Source organism: Nuphar pumila, chromosome 11 (assembly GCF_984573655.1).
Source record: "Nuphar pumila chromosome 11, dmNupPumi1.hap1.1, whole genome shotgun sequence".
Taxonomy (NCBI): Eukaryota; Viridiplantae; Streptophyta; class Magnoliopsida; order Nymphaeales; family Nymphaeaceae; genus Nuphar; species Nuphar pumila.
In genome coordinates this window covers 37,633,220-37,645,618 of record NC_143259.1, presented here as the reverse complement: position 1 = coordinate 37,645,618, position 12,399 = coordinate 37,633,220, and positions in this window count along the sequence as shown.

The window sequence follows — 12,399 nt, the reverse complement described above, 5'->3', positions numbered from 1 at the left end:
CCCATGATGATCCACTTTGATCACCCATGCATTCATATGAGAAAATCATTAGGAATATGTCAATGCATTCATTTCATCTCACATGCTTTTCAATGCAGAATCATGCATGTTAATTAAGAGATGTGCATGAAACAACAATATTCAAATGCATGTGTTTACATGATCATGCCAATGCATACTTTCATCCATGAACCAATTCAAGTATATATGAGAACCAATGCATACTTTTATTCATGAATCGATTCAACTAAACATGTGAACATTCATGTCATTAACTACATGCAAGCACTTGTCAATTTTATGTATGCACATGCACATAAAACAACTGCACATTACTATTACAAACATGCATCCCCTGACAAGCATAAGAATGCAAGAAAATATCATTCTTTTGCATGCATAAAACCAGAACCATTGTCATAAGTAAAAAACTGAAAATTTATGCATCAAGCTGAATTTCTATTCATGTTTAACTAGGCATACCCAATATGCATGAATCAAAACTTTAGCCATATATAAATCTGAATATCCGTTAGGCATAATTCTGATCATGTAATTGGAATCCAATGGATGAATAGTATAGGAAAAATCTGTACATTTCAGCAGGTAGAACAACAAGCATTAAACTCATAGTTCAATAACCAACTATATATATATATATATATTGACTAGATGACTTAGCCGACCCAGTCGACTGGGTCTAATACGTTGTCTATACTCTGCCAACCAACTCGGCCAGCTGGGTCAGGCCCCAACCTAGCCGAGTCAGTCTATTGGGGTTGGCTGCACATGACTCAAAGTCTTCTTCTCTTTTTTTTGAAATCAAAGTTTCTTGTGGATCTAAAGGAATAAGCTGAACATGCAAAATAAATTTTTTTTGTGGGCTATGGCCATCTATTGGTACGCTGCATGCCCGACCCAAACAGTGTAGCTCTCTTTTTATATTAATTGAAGTCTTGTTCATAAGATCATATGTAATGGCCGATGTTATAAATATTTATCATTGCAATACTTTGTCTTGCAAAGACGTGTTTGAGATTCTTTTTTGCGGTATTGTTGGTTATGACTCAATTGTCAGTTCGATTATATATTTTTTTCTCTTCATTACTCACGGGTTTGGGATAAGGGTGAGTTTAGTATGAAACATGCATAAACTAACTCACTGTATTGTGATATTTATTTATCTTGGTTGAAGCTTGGGATAATTTTGTCCTAAAAGTAAGGGTATTTGATGCCTTGGAAGTTTAAGTTCACAACTCACCTAATAGCCTAGAGAAATTGACACAACACATCAGTACATTTATCTGTAATAGTCAAACTTTTGATCGTAATACATTTTGGAGCTCTTTGTTACAACCAAAAGTTTTCAGTGCCTTAAATGAATGACACATATAGGGAATCAGAATTGGCTCAAGTTGGAGGAACTAAATGGGTATATGAATTTAGATTATGTTGACCTGGGTTTGAGTCGTTTGAGCATGTTGGTCATTTGAGTCTTGGATATGAAAGCCTAAATAATTCATGAGCCTGGTTATTTGAGTCTAAAAATGAACTGGACCCATTATCATAAGATACATAGACCTCAGGTCAATGTGGTACATCTTTGCAAATCTTTGTAGCCATCTCCATCATCTAGAAACTAGTCTCTTGCCTACCAATCTTTATAATGGTTCTTTAGATACTCGACTTTAATAAATTTTCTGACTATAGTGTGAAAAGTGATGATGCCCCATTTATGTTATGCCTTTTCATTTTCTTATATGATGTTTTAAAGTCATCATATGGTTTTTCAATCTCAAGGTGACTTTCGATTTGTAGTTTAGCCATCCAGGCGTCGTCCATATGAAACAACACTTTATATATATACATATATATATATATATATATATATATATATATATATATATATATATCCCCAAAATACATTTTGAGAAAGAAGAAAATACATAAATCTTAGCCATAGATCTTAGAGTAAATAATTTGGTTTACTCTTTCTTATGGATTTTCATAGAAAATATTGCATGAAATACAAATTCTTGCTCTTTTTCTCATTCGAAACAAGAGAAAGACCCGTACCATGAATCTGAGATAAATTAAACGATGATAAATATTGAAAACGTGGGTAAATGGTTGGAGATGGCCCAAACTTCTCCTCTTCTTCCTCCTTTTTTCTCTCTTTTTCTTATTTTATCTCTCCTCTTTTTTTTTCCTTCTCTTTCTCTTTTCTCTCTCTTTTTTGGGGTCTTTTTATAGGCCCCATAGAGGAGGTCACCCCTCCTTCTCCAGCTCCTTCTAAAATGGGCTAGCTCCTTCTAAAATGGGTTGGAGAGAGCGCCTTCCTTTATTATGACTCTCTCTCTCTTTTGTTTTCAAAATTTTTAAAACTCTCTAGGTTTGACTTTTCAAAACTTGGTTTAAAAAGGGACTCTAAGTCTCTCAACCTTCCTAGATGTTTCTAAAAATGGTTAAGGGCTCTTTCAAGAGTCCTAAACAAACATAAAAATACAAATTTTGGAATTACATTAAATTAATTAATTAATTAATTAATTAATTAATTAATATTAAATTATAAATAAATTTCTGGAAGTTTTCAAAAATTACCAAAATAATGTGGGAGGTTTTGCATAATTAAACTCCAATTTAAAGGTTTTATATGAATTTAAAGTTGAAAAAATCGTTGGGCACGGATTTAGATCTAGATCCAGATCCAAGACCCAAATCTATCTCCAAAATCCAAATGGGTTTTGAACTGGATCAAACCCAAATTAATATGGGTCTTGGATAGGGTCCAAATTCATATTAATTTTGATCAGATCCCTCAGATCTAGTCCGATCCAAATCCGGATACGACCCGATAAACTACTCAATTTTTAGAAAAAATGCAATTTTTGGGCCAACCGTAGCCTGAATTTAAAAAAGTAAAATATCGTTACGCTTAAAATTTTGAGATGCATCCAACGACATATTACACGAATATCAAATTCTAAATTTTGCTCAAAAATAACCCAAATTTTACTCGAATTTTGCTTGAATTTAAAGGTCAAAAAGTAAAACTTTTTCTCACGTTTCGATTGGGTCATTTAGACCTAGTTGATGAGACTTAGGTCAAACCCAGACTCAAAAACATCAATCTAAAATCGAGGTTCAAACAATTTTTCTCCCAGACTTAGTCACATTTTTTAAAATCTCAAATTTAACTAAGTGTGAAAATACGTGACATTACATCTCTATCCCCTTAAAAGAATTTTGTCCTCGAAATTAGAATGTACTGAATAAGTGTAGATATATATTTAAAATATGATTTTTTTAGAAAAGTTATACCCTGATCGATCTTACCCTCTTAGGATTGATCTCGTACATTTACAATAAATACTATTATTACACGAACATCAACATTTCTAAATTCATATCATAAAATTAAGAATCAAATCATGAATGCATAAGAAATTTGCATACTTTCATAAAAGTACCTCATAGCCTTACTAGTGAAGGAGACTGCTCCGGAGCACGATACATGACTTGGTGACATTTTGGACTTGGCTCACTTACCAAAATAAAAATTTTGGTATGAAAAGATGATAAAATATAAGATTTTGTGGTGGACCATGATACCAAACATGTAACGACCCCAACTCATACCAGTGAAAAAGTGGTAATTTTTTTTTAAAACAAGTGCGGAAACAATCCCAGAGATCCGAGGCCTTTACAGTTAAATACAACCACCACCACAAGGGATCTTATACTCATCTTTCATACAAAACCAAACTTTATTTATTCAAATGTAAAGAGTTTGAGACATAAGTAATTAAGAGTAAAGAAAGCCAAAAAGAAAGAGTCACATCGTCCCAATAATCTGCCCTGCAATCGTGTAGTCCTCTCGTGACCCTTCTCAAAAGCAAGTCCTCCCCACCAGACATCTGAGGCTGGGAAAAACTCAAAAAGTAGGGTGTCAGAATCAAAAGAATCCTACATACAGGTTTCTCTAATGAAACAAATAAGAACAAAAAACATAAATAAGATTCATGCAATATTTTAGAGGGATATAAATATAACATATTCATAATTCAATTAATCATTCATGCAATAGAGAATAATTATTAAACATGAGAGAATAATTGAATAACAACAGAGATCACAGTTTAAGCATTAAAGGCATTTATCATGTATTAAAGAACAACATCATGCATTCACCATATATCACAGTTAAGAGAACAAGTTAATATGCATGATGTAATGTATAACAAGAATATGCATGATTCAGTGCAATGCATGAATAATTTATTATCTTAAATCAAGTCCTCTTTCATATACATGCCCTTATTAGGATGCACAAACATTTAAGTTTCTCTTTTTAACTACCATTGCCCGCGAATACTCAAAACGGGTAAAATCTCTGAGGTCAAGTTAGGTTTTCAGGATAACTTAACACACAAGTTGTATTTTATTATTGGATTCCAAACTTAGTCCTCGACCGATATCAGGAAACAGCATCATCTATCGAAACATTGGAAATCAACATCCAATGTTGACGACACCGTGAAAATCAGCATCCATTGACGCCACTTTCTTGGTATACCAAAACAATAGTTGTGTCTACACACCACCCCAGGCAAAGTGACAGACTCTCCCTAAAACCGTGGCCAGGAAAAAAATCTTAATATTGGGTTCAGAGGCAACAACAACACACACAAAGTTTTAGTATCCTCACAGTTCGTAAACCGTTAACCCCAAGATTACCTTTTCACAAAAGGAACATCAAGAGAACGTTAATTACATTGTTCTCTTTCTTATCTTGTTGTTAATATCAATCCCATAAATTTGCAAATCAACATGCAAACATAAGCCCGCAAATCAGCATGTGCAACTCTTCACAACCTACCACCTGTGATGACAATAGAATAATGCAATTAAAACCACAATGTCAAATATGATCTTTACAATGCATAAGCAAGTAAAGCAACGAGCACACCAACTCAAGGCATCCCATAGCTCATGATGATCCACTTTGATCACCCATGCATTCATATGAGAAAATCATTAGGAATATGCCAATGCATTCATTTCATCTCACATGCTTTTCAATGCAGAATCATGCATGTCAATTCAGAGATGTGCATGAAACAACAGTATTCAAACAACAATATGCATTCATTGAATTTATATTATGTTGACCTGGGTTTAGCCATTTGAGCATGTTGGTCATTTGAGTCTTGGATATGAAAGCCTAAATAATTCACGAGCCTCGTTATTTGAGTCTAAAAATGAACTACACCCATTATCACAAGATATATAGACCCCAGGTCAATGTGGTACATCTGTGTAAATCTCTGTAGCCGTCTCCATCATCTAGAAACTAATCTCTTGCTTACCAAGCTTTATAATGGTTCTTTAGATACTCGACTTTAATAAATTCTCTGACTATAGTGCGAAAAGTGATGATGCCCCATTTATGTTATGCCTTTTTTTTTTCTTATATGATGTTTTTAAGTCATCATATGGTTTTTCAATCTCAAGGTGACTTTCGATTTGCAGTTTAGCCATTCAGGTGTCGGTCATATGAAACAACACTTTGTTTATATATATATATATATATACTCAAAATAAATTTTAAGAAAGAAGAAAATACATAAATCTTTGCCGTGGATCTTAGAGTAAATAATTAGGTTTACTCTTCCTAATGGATTTTCATAGAAAATATTGCATGGAATACAAATTCGTTTTTTTTTCTCATTCGAAACAAGAAAAAGACCTGTACCATGAATCCAAGATGAAGAAAACGATGATAGATATTGAAAAATGTGGGTAAATGGTTGGAGATGGCCCAAACTCCTCCTCTTCTTCCTCCTTTTTCCTCTTTTTTTCTTACTTTATCTCTCTTCTTTTTCCCCTTCTTTTTCTCTCTCTTTTTTGTGGTCTTTTTATAGGCTCTATAGGGGAGGTCACCCCTCCTTCTCCAGCTCCTTCTAAAATGGGCTGGAGATAGAACCTTCCTTGATTATGACTCTCTCTCTCTCTCTCTTTTGTTTCTAGTTTTTTTTAAAACTCTCCAAGTTTGACTTTTCAAAACTTAGTTTAAAAAAGGTCTCTAAGTCTCTTAACCTTCCTAGTTGTTTCTAGAGATGGTTAAGGGCTCTTGCAAGACTCCTAAACAAACATAAAAATACAAATTTTGGAATTATATTAAATTAATTATTTAATATTAAATTATAAACAAATTTTTGGAAGTTTCCAAAAATTATCAAAATAATGTGGGAGGCTTTTTAATATAATTAAACTCCAATTTAAAGGTTTTAGATAGATTTAAAGTTGAAAAAATTATTGGGCATGGATTTGGATTTGGATTCGGATCCAAGATCTAAATCCATCTCTGAAATCCAAATAGGTTTTGAACTAGATCAAACCCAGATTAATATGGGTCTTGGATAGGGTCCAAATTCTTATTATTTTGGATCAGATTCATCAGATTTGGTCTGATTTAAATATGGATCTGACTCGACAAACTGCTCAATTTTTTGAAAAACGCTATTTTTGGGCCAACCACAGCCCGCATTTAGAAAAGTAAAAAATTAATGCGCTCAGAATTCTGAGACGCATCCAACGACATATTACACGAATATCAAATTCTGAATTTTGCCTGAAAATAACTCAATTTTTACTTAAATTTTGCTTAAATTTAAAGGTAAAAAATAAAACTTTTTCTCACGTTTCGATTGGCTCGTTTAGACCTAGTTGATGAGACCTCGGTCAAACCCAGACTCAAAAACATCAATCTAAAATCAAGGTTCAAACAATTTTTCTCCCAGACTTAGCTAAATTTTCGAAAATCTCAAATTTAACTAAGTGTGAAAATACGTGACATTACAAAACCCTAATAAAACTTTCATGTCATTTGGGAAAAAAATCCAAAATCAATACCCTAAGTCCTAAAACAGTCATAGATTTATGCTAATTGAAAAAGAAAAGAAAAACCTTTAATATTCTAATAAAAATAAAGCATTCATTACATGCCTAATCTTAATTAAAAAACACAAAAACCTTAAAATCCTAATTAAACATTCATGTTATTTATAAATACAACTAAATAAAGACCTAGGCTCTAATAAACATCATGCATTATGAGTATTGAAAAAAATAAAAAAAACCATTAAAATCAAAACCATGTAAAGCATTCATTCATGATTTATGAAATAATTTGAAAAAAAAATAAAAGTAAAGAAGAAGAAGATGATGATGAGAAATAAGAATAAGATAACCCAATGGTCAGCCACCAAGGGCATGCACCAGAGTGGCTCGTTGAATGACAAACTCTAGAAAAGTTGAGAGAGAGAGAGGAATTGGGGTAAAAAAGAGGCCACAAAAAAGAGGTTATAGTGGGTAGTGCCCACCCTAATCCGATCTCTCATTAAAAAGAGAGGAATTGTCGATTGTGGTTCTGCTGATCAGCCTTACAAATATATTTCAAGTATTTATATTACTTTCTAAACCTCTATCATACCTTATGATCCGTTTCTTACACATACCCTAATCATACCTAAACATATAGACCCCTTAAGGATATTTCTAGATGTGCTACACAACCCTTGGAACTGATCTCATCCTTAGCTAAGACCCTACCCACGTTCAGAACCTGAAATACCAAAATTTCACTCTACCAATTCGATAGAATGTGTAGCTTTTACCATTGGAGCATTTCAGCCACCCAACAACCTATTTTACCAATTTATGACCTACAAAAACCTTTCGTAACCCCGACACATGTCTCTAGGTGTTCAACAAGCCTTTCATTCAATCCATATCAGATCTGAACTGGAATTCTTTCTTGATTAGCCTCCAGGGCCATTTTTTTGCTCATTCGATTTTGACTTTGATTAAACCTAGACCTAATTGAGCCCACCTAAGCCCAACACTTAACCTAGGCACATCTAGAATACAAGAATTGACAACATTGAGCTACTCATAGCAAATGGTGAAAATCCTGTTGGCAAGCTTGATATATGTTGTGTGACACAAAAATGTGTGATATCAAAGGTGAAGCAACAATGTTGACAAAATATTCTCTTTATAATTTGTTTTCTTAAAGTGCTATAACATTTCATGGATAATTCATGAAACCTAAGTTCTATTTTGCCCTTACCGTATGAAAAGTGTCACTTACACCCTAAAATTTATTGCATGTCCATGCCCTTATACACGTTGCCTACACAACCCCTGAAATGACACATACCTTCTTGAATCTATCTATCCGAGCAATTTCTACAATATTATTTAAGTGCCAATCATATAGATGGAGCAAATTAATATATGAAAAATGACCATACTGACATTGCAAAATGGTGTATTTATTGAAAAACCTAGCAATTTGACAAAATCATTTACATATCCAAAATTTAGATTCCTATTTTTTAAGACACTTTTACCCCTTCACAAATACAAGGATAAATTTTAAATACAAACCGGACTTTTTGCTCTAATTCTTATGTCCACCAAACTTTTGGAGGTTTTCAATTAGGCACCTAAGGTTTCTCACTGTTAATAAAATGCCCCCATTCCTAAACTGCTGGTTAGCTTGCCCTTGAGTTAGCACTAACTATTGTTTTAAAGTTACTATTTTGCCCTTGCAACAATTGAACCGTATGTCTAGGTTTTTTTTATGCTTATGCTAACTCAATCTAACTTAAAAAAAAGGATTTGGTTATTGAATCTGACTAATCAGATTTGGATTCGGCGAATGTCGGGTTACAACCGACCCGTTGACATCCTTAATAGTAAGCGTTTTTTTTACCATTGGATTTGGTTTATAGTTTAAGTAGTTATATTTTCTTATACACTTTTTTCAAATAAGCATCTTGTTTTAAATGTATACTGAATTTTATGTTTTTATTGATTTTTATTTTTGTCATAATCAAAATTTTAATTTAAACCTCATTTATCTATGGTTGGCATTAATCCATCCTAATGTGGATAAAATCAGTTTGGATATAAATTAGGTTTGGGTTGGTAAGAAAAATCCATACGTACAGTTCAATTGTTGTAAGGGAAAACTAATAATTAGTGCTACATCAAGGGCAAGTTAACAACAATTTAAAAATTGGGGCATTTGATTAACAATGAGAAACCATTGGTGCCTAATTAAAAACCTCTAAAAGTTTGGTGGACATATGAATTAGTGCCAAAAGTTTGGTTTGTATTTGAAAATTGACCTTTACAACTCTTGTGAATATCTCCAAAATGTACAAATCTTCATTAAAAAATAGCATATACAAGAGGGCATTCACAAATGCAGTATGACATTTGCAAGTTGTACTGCATTTGTGAATGTCCTCCTGCTTGTGCCATTTTTTTATGGAGGACATTCTTAAATGTGTGAGGACATTTGGCCTTTAGCGGTGCTTTCAAATGCTGCTAAAATCAATTGAAAAAATAACGAGCACATCCCTCCATGGGATTTTAATGAAATTTTGAAGGACCTTTAGTAACACTTCAAAAGTGCCACAACAACATTTTTTGTGTTTTAAAGTGCTTTTGCACTTTTTTTTTTGCACATTTTTGCGAAGATCCCCAAAATGTGCAAACATCCATTAACTAAATACTCTCATATTTATGAATGTCCTGGCATTTGCACGCGAATCTCCCCACATATTTGTGAACATCCTTGTAAAAAAAATGATATTTGAAGGTCATACTGTATTTGCGAAAGAGAAAAAATGTTCTAACAAAAAGTAAGAATAATTTTTTTTGATATAAGTGATTTTTTCAAATTTCTAGGTATTTTAGGTAACACACCATTTTTAAGGACAATATAATCATTTTCTCATTAATATATTAGTGGTGTTATCTATTGTTAATTAATATGATAATTAACATGTAAGTATGTAGATTATGTATATTTACTCATAATCAATGATTATTGTGTTGGATTGTAACCTTTAAAGTTATGAAAATGATCGTACTATATGACAAATTTGACGTGTTTTCTCAAATGCCAACAAATTTCAAAATTTGCCTGTTGTTCAATTTCGTAGTTTCTCAACTTTTTTAGGATCTTTTTACCCTTAACACAAATTGATCTCTTGATTTTGTGTGTTACATCGCAACACTCTTCCACTCGCTAAAACTCACTAAGAATGAAATTCACATGATATTTTGTAGAAATCACGAATTTCATACAATATACGATGCAAAAATGACCACTTCACATTCCAACAAAGTAGATTTACATAATGAACGGGCACATCTTCTTCGCCTTGCAACCCCATGCAAAATTCCTCCTCGCTTCTTTCGCAATACCCATGCAGAATTATGAATTTTGCAACACTACTTCCGAAAATCCCTTGTGAATTTTACAAGAGTTTTGCATTGCTTGTTGTGAAAGTCTACTTTCAATGCATAATTCATGAAAACTTTGCAGAATTTACGAACTTTTGCATGTTGTTGAATTTACTTGTATATATAAGTGCTTAGAGTGTGAATTTTATCATGAGTTTTGCATTGGTGATTGCAAAATTTCTAAAATATTTGTAGAATTTCTCAATGGTTTGTGGAAATCGTGAAGTTTCGCATGAAGTGATACAAAATTCCTTTTCAGCATAAGAATTTCACAAGCATTAAAAGCAACGTTTTATTTTTTAAAACCTTTTATGCACAACCTAGGGCTATTTTTGCTTTGCATAACCTAGGGTTCTTGTGGTCCCCAAACCTCTTCCTTCTGAACAACTATTTTTGGCAAAACATTTAGAAGAAATTCATATTATTCAATATTCAATTCAAGCGCATTTCAAACAGAATTTTTTCTGTTATTACACAATTCAATCCTTAATTCAAACACACTTTAAACTTTATTTCAAACTGAGAATTTTCCCGTTATATATAAAATTCAAACTTTATTTCAACATAGTCACATGTTATATATATAATTTAATTTTTATTTCAAACTTCTACATAACACAATCATCTCTTATATATACAATTCAATCATTAATTCAACAAAGTGCTACCTATTATATACAAAATTCAATCTTCAATTTAAACACATTTTAAACTTTATTTCAATAAAGTGCTACATGTTATATATGTAGTTCAATCTTCAATTCAAACGCATTTCAAACTTCATTTCAAATTATATATACAATTCAATCTTCATTTCAAACACATTTCAAACTTCAATTCAACAAAGTGCCGCCTGCGTGCTATATACACAATTCCATCTTCAATTCAAACACATTTCAAACTTTATTTTAACAAAGTACCACCTGTTATATATACAATTCAATCTTCAGTTCAAATACATTTTAAAATTTATTTCAACATGATCACCTGTTATATATATAATTCAATATTCATTTTAAATTTCAATTTAATAAAGTATCACATGTTATATACACAATTTAATCTTCATTTCAAATACACAAGCATATATTAAACAATAATTAAATTATAACTTCATTTATAATAATATACATAATAAATTTTAAAGTTGTTTCTATTTTATAAAGTTGTACAAAATATGCAATCACTGCTCATATTGCATAAGGCACGACAATAACTCCTTGTTGACCTTTTTAATGTTTTCGATAAAGCCAATTTGACTTTGTAACATGACTTCCTTTGCTTTAAGCAACTTTCTTAGCCTGCCAACTTTCCTTAAAAGGGTCACATCTACATTAGCTCATGTAGCACTTTTTCTTGCATGCTTTAGACTCCTTGCCCTAACTTCCTCCTCCACGGATAAGTTGTCGATGTCTTCTACACCGTCATACCAGTCATCAAGTTTGAATTCAAATAATGTCAGGTAATCCTTCTTTCAATCCTTTAATATTCTATGGATGATTTTGCTTACTACACTATGGCAATGAGGTGATTGTTGAACAAAACCAAATTGTCAGACCACTCGATTGACTAGTTTTTACTCAACTTCATTCATGTTGTAAAACCAAATATCCAATCCTTTATTGCCACAACCATATCTTGTTTATCCTCATCCACCGCGTCTACATAGAGACACTACATTACCTATGATAACATTTTATTTGTGATTGGTCCTAATCACATTATAATAAAAAAATAGAAGAATTTGTTTCAAGAATACTTACATGTGTTGTGGTCATCTTGCGTAATTTTGTAATATAGACTTCCCTGTTGATATGAGGACCCAACTCTTTGATCATTTTGACCATCATCGTTATGTAACTGTCTCTACATAGCAATACGAGAAAATAAAAAAAAAATGTCATGTCTCAGGGGCCTTTCAATTGCTATGTTCTTCTACATTCAAACTTGCAAGGATTAATACAATGAGCTTAGATCGTCAGGTGAAAAAGATAGTTTTCCAACTCTGTGGCTTTGGAAGCAAGCTCTTCAAAAGTGAGGGGCCCTGCTGCCATGTCCGGTCGAAGGTTATTG